Raw genomic sequence first — 13,295 nt, forward strand, 5'->3', positions numbered from 1 at the left:
TTTTCAAAAGAAGACATACAGACAGCCAACAGACACATGATAAGATGCTCTACATCACTTATCATCAGGAAAATGCAAACCATAACTACAGTGAGATATCACCTCAAACCTGTCAAAATGGGTAATATCAACAACATAAGAAACAACAGGTGGTGATGGGGATGTGGAGAAAGGGGAACCCTCTTGCACTGTTAGTGGGAATGTAAACTGATAGACAACAGTATGGACATTCCTCACAAAGTTAAAAATAGAACTATCTATCCAGCAACTGCACTACTATTTACCCAAAGAATATAAAAAACACTAATTCAAAGGGATACATGCACCCCGTGTTTGGAGCAGCATTATCTACAATAGCCAAATTATGGAAACAGCCCAAATGTCTACTGATTGATGAATGGATAGAGAAGATGTGTGTATATCTATTACACAATGGAATATTACTTAGCCATAAAAAAGAATGAAATTTTGCCATTTGCAATGACATGGATGGAGCCAGAGTATAATGAGTCAGTCAGAGAAAGACAAATACCATATTATTTCACTCATATGTGGAATTTAAGAAACAAAACAGGTAGTGGCCTTATTCTCTGCCTTTCTCTTCTTGTATCTGAGGCTGCTCTGCTCTTATCAGCCCCTGACCCACAGTCTCTTTGAGACCAAGCACCATGCATTCAATTAAGTTGCAGAGTTCTGATGGAGAGATATTTGAAGTTGATATTGAAACTGCCAAGCAGGGGCGCCTGGGTGGCGCAGTCGGTTAAGCGTCCGACTTCAGCCAGGTCACGATCTCGCGGTCCGTGAGTTCGAGCCCCGCGTCGGGCTCTGGGCTGATGGCTCGGAGCCTGGAGCCTGTTTCCGATTCTGTGTCTCCCTCTCTCTCTGCCCCTTCCCCGTTCATGCTCTGTCTCTCTCTGTCCCAAAAAAATAAATAAAAACCGTTGAAAAAAAAAAATTAAAAAAAAAAAAAAAAAGAAACTGCCAAGCAGTGGGGCGCCTGGGTGGCGCAGTCGGTTAAGCGTCCGACTTCAGCCAGGTCACGATCTCGCGGTCCGGGAGTTCGAGCCCCGCGTCAGGCTCTGGGCTGATGGCTCGGAGCCTGGAGCCTGTTTCCGGTTCTGTGTCTCCCTCTCTCTCTGCCCCTCCCCCGTTCATGCTCTGTCTCTCTCTGTCCCAAATATAAATAAACGTTGAAAGAAAAAAAAAAAATTTAAAAAAAAAAAAAAAAGAAACTGCCAAGCAGTCTGTGACTATCAAGACCATATTGGAAGATTTGGGAATGATGAAGGGAAGGATGACCCAGTTCCTCTACCAAATGTTAATGCAGCAATATTTTAAAAGGCCATTCAGTGGTGCACCCACCACAAGGATAACCCCCCTCCTCCTGAGGATGACAACAAAGAAAAGTGAAGAGATGATATCCCTATTTGGGACCAGGAATTTCTAAAAGTTGACCAAGGAATACTTTTTGAACTTATTCTGGCTGTGAACTGCTTACACAGCAAAGGTTTGCTTGATGTTACATGCAAGACTGTTGCCAATATGATTAAGAGGAAAACTCCTGAGAAGATTCCCAAGACCTCTAATATCAAAAATGACTTTACTGAAGAATAAGAAGCCCAGGTACACAAGAGAACCAGTGGTGTGAAGAGAAGTGAAACGTTATGCCTGACACTGTACCACTGTAAGGATGGTTCCAAATAGTAGTTGCACTGCTCTGTTAAATGTCTGTTAACATTAGACAAACAGTAGACAAATACAGCAGCAAATCAGTTCTTTTACCAGAATGTTGTCCTCCTTGCATGTGGAGTTTGAGTACAGATTCCAAACTTATGGCTGAGTTTCTTCTGGTATGATCAAAAGTTTCTTTTTTCTTTGCTCTGAAAAACTGACATGTAGGTTCTCTATAAGAGAGATGGCATTTTGGGATTTCCATCTCTAAATATTTCTAAATCTTAGAAATCTCTCTAAAGCAATTTCTGCCTAGCTTATTTTTAGTTAACTTTAGTTTAATAACCTTTTAAAAGTTGGCATTGTGAATAAAACAAGTTGCAAAAAGTTTTCTGAAAAAGAATTAAAATAAAAACAAAACAAACAATCACAGGGGGGCAAAAGAGAGAAGCAAACCAAGAAACACACTCTTAACAACAGAGAACAAACTGATGGTTACCAGAGGGAAGATGAGTGGGGGGATGGGTTAAATCGGTGATGGATTAAGGAGGACATTTATTGTGATGAGCACTGGGTGTTATATGTAAGTATTGAATCACTAAATTGTACACCTGAAACTAATATTACACTGTATGTTAACTACCTGGAATCAAAATAAAAACTTAGAAAGAAAATGGAAAGACCATATGGCAGTAATATGGGGGGAGGGGGTATCAAGATGAATCTACATTATGCCAACACCTGAAAAAAGAAATCCTATTAATATTACATAGTCAATGTTTATCAAGCTTGATTACATAGAGATAACTTTAAAAAACCATAAAAATCGAGGCTCTCCTTTTCTCCAGCATCTATCTCTGAATATAAAAACTATTCATTTTATAGTAGGATAAATTGTTATGAAGGAAATTATTGACCTTTTTAATGGTCCACTAAAAATGCAGAAAAACAACTAGTTTTTAATTGTGTGCATAATTTAAAAATATAGAATATATAGGAAATCTTATTGCAGCTATTTCAGATTTTATTTTATGAAAAATCACATGCATAAAATACTTTTCAGATTAAAATTAAAATGGCATGTTAATAGAATAATTTTGACTTGTCAGAACTGAAAATCATCATTCATGGTTTGGAAAAAATATTTCCTAGTTTTGATCTTTAAGTGATTATTAAAAAATTAAATTCATACAGTTTAATTGATTATAAATGTAGTTCCCATTGAGTACTCTGTTTCTTTTTGAGGGTTATTAATTTCATTTTTAAATGGGAGATTAAGCATGTGAATTGTCAGTACATGAATTCATATGATAATTTAAATTGTACCACTTTAAGAAAATAGCACATTACACATAGAGATTTGGCATATTATTTTCCAAAGAAATGTTCAAAGAGAATGCAAGGTCCCTATATATATCCACATAACCTACTGTTTGCTACTAATTTTTAAAATAGACTATTATGCGTCACCTGGGTGGCTCAGTTGGCTAAGCTTCTGACTCTTGGTTTTGGCTCAGGTCATGATCTCACAGTTCGTGAGTTCGAGCCCCACATCAGGCTGTGTGCTGAAAATGCAGAGCCTGCTTGGGATTCTCTTTCTCCCCTCTCTCTTTGTCCCTACCCCACTTATGCTCTCTCTCTCTCTCTCTCTCTCAAAATAAATAAACTTAAAAAAAATTTTTTAAGAAAATGAACTATCGCTACTAATTTAATCTCATAAATATATTTTGAATATTCTGCTTGCATGTAAATGAGGAACCATGAAGACTACTGAAATTATTGATTATATCACTCACTTGCCTAATACTCAAATATATGAAAATTAATGTTAGCCCTGTTCTAAGAAAATTGTACTTACACAAGTTCATCTTGCTAATTTCCTTACAATAGCACTAATTTATAAGTTATTTCTTTAAAACCACCCTTGATTTATTCACCTTTATTTTTATGCAAATTAAATTTCAGCAAAATATTACTACTTCATTTTAATCCCAAAATATTGAATAACATCTGGTCAACATTTTTATCACTTATTGCTTCATTTTCAATTATAAAATCTCTGTACTTTTAAATACTTAATCTACTTTCTGTTTTATTAATCACCTTTTTTATCTGCTCAGATAGGAATGGCAATTTAACAGCCCTGGGAAAAGTTGTCTAAAAATCTACAACTGGGATAACTAGAAAAGGTACACTGAGGGAATATTAAAATTTTAGTTCCATTTAAAATTTCATCAGAAAAATATGAATTGATAAGGTTTAGAATCTTCACCCAAGATGCTAATAAGAAAGTCAAAATGCAAGGAGGTATATTTTTAATAGTCTAATGAATTATCCTGGTTTAAAAATGATTTCTATAGCATGTTTTATGATTATGATGTAGATATTTATGATGCATACATTATTATTACCCCTAAAGAGCTTGTTATCAAATGTGTAGAAGTAAAGTTACCAGACAAAACACAGGCAATATTTGGGACATACTTATACTGAATAGTTATTTGTTCTTTATTTGAAATTCACATTTCACAGGGTATCCTGTATTTTTATTTGCTAAATCTGGGATTTTATGTAGAAGCATAATTATAGGAATACTAATTCATTTTTCCCTCACATTTGAATTGAAGAAACTCTTGATCTTTAAATGTTGCAAAAATATGTGTTCTTAGGACCAGCTACATAATCTGAGGAACGCTATGCCAAATGAAAATGCATAGCCTCTTTTTCAACAATTATTCTTCCAAGATGGCAATAGTAGGGTATTAAATCAAGTGCCCATGAAGCTAGCCCTGTTCTTAGAACCCCAGGCATTAGGATATATATGAACTAAGTGTCCTTACATTACAGAGAAACAAAAATTGGTTCATTTTTAACAGGAACAACAAATGTCCATAAAGGACAACAAAGCAAATATTTTAGGCTTTGAAGGCCATATAGTTTCTGTCACAATATTAACTCTCCCATAAATAAACTGATGAGCATGGGTTGTGTTTCAATAAAACTTTATTTACAAAAACAGTTGGTGGACCAAAATTGTTGACCCTGTAGTTTGCCGACCCCTGGACTATGCTACAAACATAAGCAAAATTACCAGTTAGATTTGTTTAGATTCTAAATAGATAGACCCACTAAGGCAAAAATTCATCTAGGGGATTGCAATCATTTCCCTGGGACATTATTTTTGCAAAGATATGTAACAGAATCTATTTTTTAATGTATGTATCTTTAAATTAAATTCAGTCATCTAGCTCAACTAAGCCACTGTCCCAATTTTCTAGGTCCATAAAAATATATATCAGGAATGACAAAGGAGAAACATAATATATATTTGCTTTCTCCTCCTCTTCTATTTAATTTTTATTTACTTTCCTATGCTTTTCTTGGAATAAAACTTTAGAGTCCAAGGAAAGAACATGAAGAAGAGCATGAAAATGACTGTATGGCCTATATTTACTGGAGTAAAGGCTACATGCCAGGCCATGCTGATCTGAAGATGAGACCGTTCAGGTCTAGAAGCCTCAAAGACTTTCTTGGTGTTCCAAGAGTTTTCACATAATGCAAGCCCCTTGGTAGTAAATAGGTGAAGCAGTTATTATTTTCACTTTAAAGATAGGAAACTGAGACCCAAAGAGGATAAATGTCTTCCTAGAGTCAAATATCAGAAATAGAAGAGCGAGGCTTATGTTCCAATCTTCTGAGCTTTTGGTATCACAGAAAGTACAGAAAGACTCCTGTTTTTGAGTAACTGATAGACAAATATGGACAAAGAATGAAACATAAAGACCCAATGAACAAAAACATACATTTGAATAATTTGGGTTATTCAGACATCCTTATACATAATCTAAGTTCTCAGTGAAGTCAGAATAATTGATGGTTATGTAAGACTTAGTTACAGGAATAATTGCAAGTTATAGGGTGGAGAAAACTAGTTTTAAAACAGCCTAGCGAAAAATATAAATTTTCTGAGGGACTTCCACAAAGATTTGGTTGATTGGGTATGTCCCAGTCATTTTGGTGGTGAGTTTTCAAGCTAATCCTTTCCCTCTGAGTCTGAAAAGAAGTGAAAAGTTACTATCTTGTACAGTGGACTGGGAAGAGTTGTGTCTAATCCATTTGGTTTAGCACCTATCTGCAACAGGCTCCTTCCAGAGCAAAAACAGATTTTTCTGACCATTTCATTTTGACCTGACTTTCTTAACCCATCCATTTTAATGGCTGGAATAAAAAGAGATGCTTGGAACCCCAGAATATTATATTATGTCTCCCAAAGTGTGTGCCTTCCTTTTAAATTATGCATTCTCACCTAATACCACTTTTAAATGTGACTTGAAGTGAAAGGAAAAGAAAAATACAGGATTATTAGCCAAGGTTTTCCCTTTAAAACCAAAAAGAATATGTAAAATGATTGTCCTCTCAACCATAATATGCATCAGAGTGAGGCTGCCAGGTTTGATACAAAGAAAATGAAACTTTAGAGTCATAGTATCTGGCTCAAATGCAGACTCCATAATGTACTAGCCATGTGACCTTAAACTTGATCTGTGTTTCCATTTCCTTAGGAAAAATAACATCTCTATTGTAATGATAAGGAGAAGAAATGAATTACGTTCTAGGGGCACCGGGGTAGTCAGTTGAGCATCCAACTCCTGATTTCGGCTCAGGTCATGATCCCAGAGTTGTGGGATTGAGCCTCACATTAGGCTCTGCACTGAGGGTGGAGCCTGTTTAAGAATCTCTCTCTCCCTCTGCCCCACTCCCCCACTCACACTCATTCATCTTTCTCTCTCTCTCTTAAAAATAAAAATAAAATTAATGAATGTAAAGATTCTAATATGTAGGTTCAATAAGTAGTTTTATTTGCTCTCATCTTTTGAGTATAAGCAACAATACTCTTACAAAAATATATTTCAAAATTCAGAATAGATTATATTCAAAATTCTGAATTGAATTTGATATATATTATAATGTTACTTATAAAATACGAACAGTTTCTGTTTTAAACTTATTAAATATCTGGTTTTCACTTTAATTTCCTTTATTATACTTAGGTGCTTTTATCTAATCAATGAACATCTAGACTAATTCTTCGATAATAAACACATATAAAAATAAATGGCTGATATTCTGACAAATGTATTAACAAACAAAGAGAATTTGTTTTCTTTTCCACTCAACTAAACAATGAATCAACTTTTCCCATTCACCATTTCCAAATCACCACGATCAGTTTCCCTAATAATATGGATTTTTTATGTAAAGATCCCAGAGTTAACTTTCTAATTCTCAAAGATTATAATAACAGAAATACTATCTACTAAATTCAGGGAAAATTACAATCTTAGACATAAATCTCCTTGTAAGGAAAAATTTCAGCCATCTTATAAACTTGATAAAGTAGGCAGAACTTGAACACATTTTCTAAAAGCCATGCAGCAACATATTAGAAGAAGAGAGAAGAGTCAAGGGAAAATAAATAAATAAAATACATAAAATAAAATAAAAATAAAATAAAATAAAATAAAATAAAATAAAATAAAATAAAATAAAATAAATACTACACCAGGTATCCCTTCTCTACCTTGATGCTATAGTCATTTTCCAGATTATTTTCCAGACTGATAAATCATATTATTCTTTTAATTTAAATGGTGGTGCCATTAACTGAAATTGGGACTTCAGAAGAAGGAGGGGACTAGAGGGTGAAGTTGACAGATATAGTGCTGAGTTTGAGGTGCTTGGAAACCTTAATTGTGGAGATACTTAGTCCATGATCATACATACTGGCTTATTCTACACACAGCCACCAGAGGAACCTTGCTAAAATATTAGAGCATACGTCTTTACTGGGCAAACTCCAAATGGCTCCAATTTCATTCAGAGTGAGATCAAAAGTCCTGAAAGTGGTCTTTTAGGTTACTCAATCTAGCACCATCAACACCTCTAAACTTGCTTTCTACTTGCCTCACTAATTCCATTCCAGCCACACTGGCATGGTAGCTCCTCAGAGACCTCAGGCTCACTCTCACCTCAGGGCCTTTGCTCATGCTCTTCCCTTTGCCTAAAACTCTCTTCTCCCCAATACCCATGTATCTTCTGCCCTGGCCGGCTTCAGCTCTTAACTCACACATCACATTCCCAGTAAGGTCTTCCCTGACCACCCTAGTTAAAATTGCTACCATCTGCCAATCCCAGTACTGTGAACCCTTGTTTCCTGCTTTCTTCAGTCCACAACACTGTTCTCTGTAAACGTGAAATGTATTTTGTTTGTTTGTTTTTTCGTTTGTTTGTTTGTTTATTACCTGTCCTCTCCTACACCCCCAACCTCCTTCCTGACCCATAGAATATGAATTCCGCAATGGCAGGGAATGTTGACTTTTGATTCACTGCTACATGTGAAACAACATAGTAGCAGCTCAACAAATGTATGTTTCATGATTAATGCCACAGTGCAGGAAAGATGCCCAAATAGAAGCAATGGTTTAGAAGACCCATAAGTGGGGTGCCTGGGTGGCTCAGTCAGTTAAGCATTGATTTCAGTTCGGGTCATGATCTCAGGGTCATGAGATCAAGCCCTGATTTGGACCCTGAGCTAAGAGTGGAGCCTGCTTCAGATTCTATCTCTGCCCCTCTCCCACTTGCACACCCTCTCGAAATAAAAAAAAAACATTTTTTGTTTTGTTTTTTTTTTAAAGAGTCACATAGTGAAGGCTGACATTAGCACATCCACTGTGCTATACAGATACACACTTTTCTAGATGTTTTTATAGCTCTTAGGTTACAACTAAAGAAGCATTAAGCTAGGGAGAAAGTCTGTATGAAAAAGAGAAGAAGCAAAATGTTTAGGCACTTTTAAAAAAACACCTAGAGAAACAAAGCCAACCATTTTGTGTTTTTTAATAATTTGTGAAATTATAACACATTCATGTAAAATCATTTTTAATGAAAGATAACACAAAACCAAAGAATGCACTGAACTGTGCCAATCTATGCAATGGGGAGTATATGAAAGGTAAAGTTTCTTGCATTTGAGATGCCTGCAATTTCTAAAATAGATTTTAAAATATATTACTACTCATCAACACTTACTTGGTCTTGATCTTATGCCTCTATTTAATTGTGCATCAAATGAAGGGCAGTTTTAGTGTTTCAACTCACAATAGTTCTTAATAGCCTCCTTCAGCATGAGTAAGTGAACTGCCAGATGAGAAGCAACTCTAATAAAAACAGGGTCCTGTAGGAATTGTAAAATGGCTTATGATGCTTCCTGTGAATATCAGAGAGGGACTATAAAGTACCACACAAAGTGTGGATATGTGTTTTGTGATTCCTGGAAGACATGTTGGTAAGGCAATAAAATGTGAGCCACCAATTTAAAAGGCAGCTTTAGGAGGGATAATCAAAGAGCTGAGTTTCTTATCAAGTATCCCTGTCTTTTTTTTATTATTATTATTTTGAATTGCTTCACATGATCTCTTTGAGCCTGAGAAACTTTCTTTTTGAAATTATACCGTGAAATTTAGGAGACTACTCCCCGATACTTGAACACTGACAATATTCTCTATGTAACACTTTATAGAACTAATATTCAGGAATTTTAACCAATATGTGGTCTAGGTCTAGGGCATTTTCCCTCCTCTTTATAAATATTAACATAGCTTTCTCTAGGATAGCTACTTGACATTCTGAGTCATTACATATATCTAAAAATTCAAGCTAGCATTTGCAACCAATTTCCTGAAAAATATGACTCAAATAAATTATATCCAGTAGCCTGTATTGCTTGTCTCTTTTAGGCCTGTGTATGTGTCATAATACTAATTATAAGAGCTCTATATACAGCTTATATTCAAGTTGCTTTGAAGACACTGGTTTGCTGAATCCAACTGTTTACCTAGTTCTATACACTAACACCAGTGCTAATTCTTAGTAAGGAGAACATACTTCTATGTTTAATTATTTAGGTACATGGGTCTAGCACTCAAGAAGGATGTTATACAAGCCAGTAAAATAGTTTGTGAGTAAAATTTAAAACCCTTGACTCTAAAACCAATCTTGCCATAAACTATATAAACTTTGGCAAGTTCACTTAATTCCTTGTGGTCTAGAATTCTTATTTTCAATGAAAGGGTAAAGTGGATGGTGTTTAAGAATATAATTAAACCCTAAAAAATATATTATTCTAAATTATTTTTAGTTATTTTGTCTACAATTTGTTTATATGACCACCGGATTTGCAAAATGTACACTCTTGGAATACACAGGCTAATATTCTTTCTTACTTTCCAGACACATTTAATAGACAGTGAGTGCATGCTCTTCCACTTAAATCTGAGACCCATTCATTTAAATTCATTGAGACCTTTCATTCAGACCCTTCCATTTAAATTTGCGACCCATCATTATATACTGATAGACATTCAAAAATAAACTGGATAATCCTAAAGGTCAAATTTTTAAAGAAAACAAAAACTTACATAAAGAACATTATTGCTTGCTTATATAGAATTTAGTCTTGGGGCGCCTGGGTGGCTCGGTCGGTTAAGCATCCAACTTTGGCTCAGGTCATGATCTCACGATTCGTGAGTTCAAGCCCTGAACTGGGCTCTGTGCTGATGGTTCAGAGCCTAGAGCCTGCTTGGGATTCTGTGTCTTCCTCTCTCTCTGACCCTGCCCCGCTCACACTATGTCTCTCTTTCTCTCAAAAATAAACATTTAAAAATTTTTTTAAAAAAAGAATTTATTCTCTGCTATAGCCTTTCTAAAACAACATCAGTTGTGGTTAAATAATCAAGAAGTAAGAGCTGACACTTCAGTAGTGCTTGCCTTGTGTTCTTAGTAGTTTATGTCTAATAACTCAAACTTCACAGCATTTATAATGCACTATTAACCACCCCCACTACAAATGAGGAGACTAAGTTAGTTAGGTTGTCTAAAACCACAGAGCGGGTAAACAGAAGAGATGGGATTTGAACACAAGCAGAATATTTGTGCTCTTAACCATTATATCCTCCTACACTCAGCCTGTTTGGTTGGGGGAAGTTAATTCCCTACAACTTTGAGAGGGCCTCCTTCAAGAGAGCCAATGACAATCATCCCAACCACCTTACCATCCTTATATGGCATTCCTTGACAAGCATAAGGACACAGGAGAGTGCACAACCTAAGTTGGACCAATCAGACTAAAAGAAAGAATATTTACTTCATGGTAGAAAGGAAGGTCTACCCCAAAACAAGGATGTATATACTGCCAATCATCACCTGCTAATCATGAAGGAACCCAGTCTGGGGATCAAAGTCCAAACAAAAGAGGAAAGAAAAGCCAAAAGAATGATGAAGATGGGAAGCTGATGCCCCCCATTCTATTACACTCTGAGCCTGCTCTGTCTCTGTACTTTTTTCTATTTGGATAACAAGTTCCTTTATTCTTTAAACCAATTTGAATCAGGGGGTCTCTTTCTTATACCTGAAGACATCCTGACAAATACTGGTATAATTAAGCACCTTATTTACAAATTCTAAATTGTTAAAAATCATTGTTCACGGGTGCCTGGGTGGCTCATTCGGTTGAACGTCCTACTTCAGTTCAGGTCATGATCTTGTGGTGATTGAGTTCAAGCCCTGCATCTGGCTCTGTGCTGACAGCTCAGAGCCTGGAGCCTGCTTCAGATTCTGTGTCACCCTCTCTCTCTCTGCCTCTCCCACCCCTCTGTCTGTCTCTCTCTCAGAAATAAATTTAAAAAAAAAAACAATTATTGTTTAATCTAACCTGTATTCTCCTTCTGCCCTGATCCCAAGACCTGTTGTAATTGCAGGATTTACATTTATGTTAATTCCCATTGAATCTTACCACTGAGTCATTTCTTTTCCAGGACATTCATTCATTTGACAATTAATTATTGAGCACTTACTCTGTCTCAGGCATTGTGAGGCTCTGGTTTTGTGAGATAAATTAGTCACAGCCCCTACCATCACAAAATTAATGTCTAGGAAGGAAAAAAGACAACAAATTACCATAACATGCAATGATGCTATAATTTATAAACACTGTGTGTGTGTTTGTGTGTGTGCATGCACATGCACACATGTGTGTGATGTAAGTGCTCTGAGGGCATAGACAATGGAATCTCTATGATGTCTTGGAGGACTTTATGAATACTTTACAAAGGAGGTAACATTTTATTTGGATCTTGAGATATGACTAGGAGTTTTACAGTAGAGAAGAGGCATTCTAGGCAGTGGGGAAAATCATGATCAGTATCATATAACTACAAGAGTGTTGGAAATGTTAGAATGGTGGGTAGCTCCAATGATGATGTGCTTCAAAGAAGTAAGAAAAGAGACAAGCTCTAAGAATTCAGGCCTGGTCAGTCTCAAAAGTCCATCTGGTCTTTTGTTCTCATACCTGAAGTACCTTAACACTTTTCCTCACTTCAGCCACCATTATCCTCTGTTGGGTTAATAGAGTTAAATAAAGGCCAAAGTTATGTATCTTTGGCTTTTCTAGTTCTCCATCTAACACCAGAGGCAAAATCTCAAGGGATGCATTTAATCACCATTATGGTGTTTGTGCAACCCTGATATTTGTGAAATTCTGCAATTACTTTCTTAACAATCATAATTTCCAGTTATGATCTCTCAAATCTCTCATTGCTTTACTAATTTTTCTAACCTTCCCTTTCACAGTTAGTTTTGAAGTATTATTGGAAATTTATTGGTTATTTAAATTAAAATGTTAATTTATTAACTTCTTCCTGTAAAGCCAAGTCACAACTTCAAACTAGATACAAACTATATTCTAACCCAGTTAAGAGAATGTAAGAAAACTCAATAAAGTTTTTTTAAGTCTCAATTTGTCATTTAACATTTAAACAATATACCTTTTTGAGCACCTACTATCTGCAGGTTATAAGGACTGGGAATTTTATGAAAATGCAGCCTAGCACTAAGTGAACAGGAAATGACTAAACGATCAAATCTAAAATGGCCACAGCCTGAAAAAAAAAAATGTTGATGATAACACAGAAGAAGTTTCATAGAGCTCAGGACTCCATAAAGGAAGAAACTTTCTCAAATCAGATTCCACTGAGCAATTCTTCCTGCTCATCTAAATTGAGGATTAAGATACAAGATCTCCTAATAATGCAGGGTCAACCAGAAAGCTTTACCCCCATCATGAAAGGTAACAGAGAAGCAGACTGGAAACCCCCAAAGAGCAGTGATGCCATTGTTTCTGGAAACAAAGAGCAGCTGAATTGGCAATCTTATTAAATATTTCAAAGAAGAACAAACCATACATTTCAGCATTGTGATGGTGAGAAGACAGAAGTGCTATCTATAAAGATGCTATTGGGAATCCATATTCTCAATAAACTCAGAAAGCCTTAAATTACTCTGAAATTGTTTTCAAGAGTAGAAGTTAACAGATGTGAAACAAATCGGAATTAGCAAGTCAAAATAACATAGGATAAGAAATCCAAATAGGTCCAAGAAAATTCTCTTCCTCATTTCAACCTCCAGCTTCTATCAACACCCTAATGAAGAGAAACTGATGTTTAAAACCAGATATATATATATATATATATATATATATATATATATATCAGATATATATGTATCTGAAA

The 13,295-nt window shown here is 35.6% G+C and overlaps 1 pseudogene; it reads left to right on the forward strand.

The window, feature by feature from the left end:
• The first annotated feature begins 668 nt into the window (after nt 1-668).
• LOC124521326 (S-phase kinase-associated protein 1-like) lies at nt 669-1,658 on the forward strand (annotated as a pseudogene).
• The last annotated feature ends 11,637 nt before the right edge of the window (nt 1,659-13,295 follow it).

This window comes from Lynx rufus, unplaced genomic scaffold (assembly GCF_022079265.1).
Source record: "Lynx rufus isolate CCGP_SWC_20201006 ecotype Redwood Valley unplaced genomic scaffold, mLynRuf1.p SCAF_3, whole genome shotgun sequence".
NCBI lineage: Eukaryota > Metazoa > Chordata > Mammalia > Carnivora > Felidae > Lynx > Lynx rufus.